The sequence below is a fragment of the Tupaia chinensis genome, unplaced genomic scaffold, assembly GCF_000334495.1.
Source record: "Tupaia chinensis unplaced genomic scaffold, TupChi_1.0 Scaffold000178_1, whole genome shotgun sequence".
Taxonomy (NCBI): Eukaryota; Metazoa; Chordata; class Mammalia; order Scandentia; family Tupaiidae; genus Tupaia; species Tupaia belangeri.
In genome coordinates, this window is record NW_006159653.1 from 1,983,158 (window position 1) to 1,985,369 (window position 2,212).

Sequence of the window (2,212 nt, forward strand, 5' to 3'; positions counted from 1 at the left end):
ACAGCAAAAGCGTTCCCAGACGTAGGTAAATGTCTCCTGGGGACACCCCCCTCCCCGCCACCACAGGTCTGGAGAAGAGGGCTGCCGGCCTTAGACAGATTCATAGGGACTGGTAATGGGAGTTATGGAAAAGAAGCGGTGCTGACAGCGGTGCTGCGGTTGCCCCATGGCTCCGTGGAGTTGTACAGTTAGTCAAAGACCCCACTTATAGCCCCGCATCGCTGAGACGTCGCTGCGAGGCAGAAGCCTGCTGTGAGAAAGTGCTGGGTCTGCCTGCTGAGAACAGGGAAAGTTGGAGAGAGGAAGCGGATGAAGCCGGAGCAGGGTCTGCCAGTGTGGGGCGGGGGTTTTAGGAAGCTTGCACGCCGGCCGTTGAAGCACTTGCACCTCAGGAGAGGTATGACCAGCCCGAAGTCTAAGAAGGAGCTTTACGGTTACGTGCAGAGGACGGGCTTTGGGCTCAGCGAGGAAGCAGGGAAGAGTGCAGCGGCTGGGCCATCTCAGTCCTGGGGCCTGGCTGTCCAGGCTGGCGGTCTTGAGCTGAGCTGGCTGAGTCTCCGGTGTGGGGCTGGCTCCTGCTAGATCGCTCCCTGTGCTGCTGCGCTTGCTCAGGGGCTCCATGCTGCCAGCCCATCTGCTCACCTCCTGACACCTGTCTTGCACACGCAGCCCCCTCCTGCAGGCTGCCCGCCCACTGGCCTTCCCTCACGTCCGCAGACACCTTCTCTGAGGGCTGTGTGCACACCCTGCCTCTGCTGCTCATCTCTCTCACTGTTCTGGATGCCCACGTTTCTCCGTGGGCCGTGTCCCAAGGGTCCTGCATCCTTTAGCTGCATTCTCTCTGGGCACCCAGCACGTCTCTCTGACAGGGAACAGGGATGTGGGCAGCCTGACCAAGGGGATAGCCAGTAGGGAGGGAGAGGCCAGGAGTAGGTGCCCCAACCTAGGAGGTTCCCAGGGAGTCACTTCCACTGTGGCATGTGTTGAGATCTTTCTGAAAATGGGTGTAAAAGATCCAGGTCTTTAGCACCCATAGGAAAGTGCCCTGAGAGACCCCAGCCCGATGGGCTGCTCCCACTCAGTGAGCCCGCCTCGCCACCAGGCTCGCAGCCCTCTGGGGCAGACTCAGTCCTGCTCTCCAGCACAGGGCTCTGCACCTTTGGCCAGTCGGACTTGGGAGGAGGGGCCCGAGTGGTCAGAGGTGCAGGTAGCCTGGATTCTGGTTGGCTGTCTGGCTGGCCTTTTGCATGGTGTGCTTCGAGGCCAGTGGCAGCAGGCGAGGAAGCAGAGGAGCAGGGCGAGCAGCCTTGGCTCGGCTCGTGCTGGCTGTGTCCCCGGCCGGCAGCTCAGCCTTTCCCAGCCTTTCCCAGCTCTCAGAGGAGTGTCGTCTCACTCAGTCCCATGTCACTTCTATCGTATTGGAGAAATCCACGGCCCGGGAAGCCAAGCAGTGCACCACGGTCACAGCTGTTACGTGGCAGGGGTGGGATGTGAACCCAGGTCTGTCTCATCTGCTGCCTGTGGCCTGACCACTGTGCTCTACTGCCTCTGTGATGACACCTGGTGGGGTGGGAAGGATGGTGAGAGTATGCAGGAAGCCATGAGAGCTGTGGGGTAGACGTGACCTGCCCTGAACCTGCCCCGCGGGCAGGCATGTAGGCCTTTTTCAGCCCTCTGGCTGGCTCACACAGGTGGGGCCCTGGCCAGATGCCCCCAGCCCCCCCAGCATGCCAGTGCCAGGGTGGGAGAGGTGTGACTGCACCCTGGGGAAGCATGCAGCTAGGTAGGGCAGACGGAGGAGGAGGAAGGTCACAGGGGCCCCGGCAGGAAGCAGCACCAGGGCAGTGGGTGGCCTTGCAGAAACCCGGGGTGAGCCTGTCGAGGTTCCGGTGCCAGAAGGAGGCTGGCGCTGCGGTGGCTCCGGCTGGAGCAATGAGGGCGGCTGGTGGAGCGGGTCGGGCCCGATGGCTGCCTTCTGTCTCCCCTTGTGCCTTCAGAGCCAGATCCGGCCTGGGCTACCTGTGTCAGCTGCCCAGCTCTGCCAGGGAGATCAGCCACACGGAGCGATGAGAAGACATTTCGGGGGTCTGAGTGGCATTGGGCCCCATACTCGGCTTTTGGATGAAGACCCAGGACCTGTTTCCATGATATATATATATTTTTTTTTTTTGAGAGGTTTTTGCTGTAGGGCGCGTGTGCTTGCCAGACAGAC

General features: G+C 61.2%; 1 protein-coding gene across 1 annotated transcript in view; it reads left to right on the forward strand.

The window, feature by feature from the left end:
- Positions 1-2,212, forward strand: part of TRAF7 (TNF receptor associated factor 7) — a 19,641-nt gene that overhangs the window by 945 nt on the left and 16,484 nt on the right. The window lies entirely within an intron of this gene.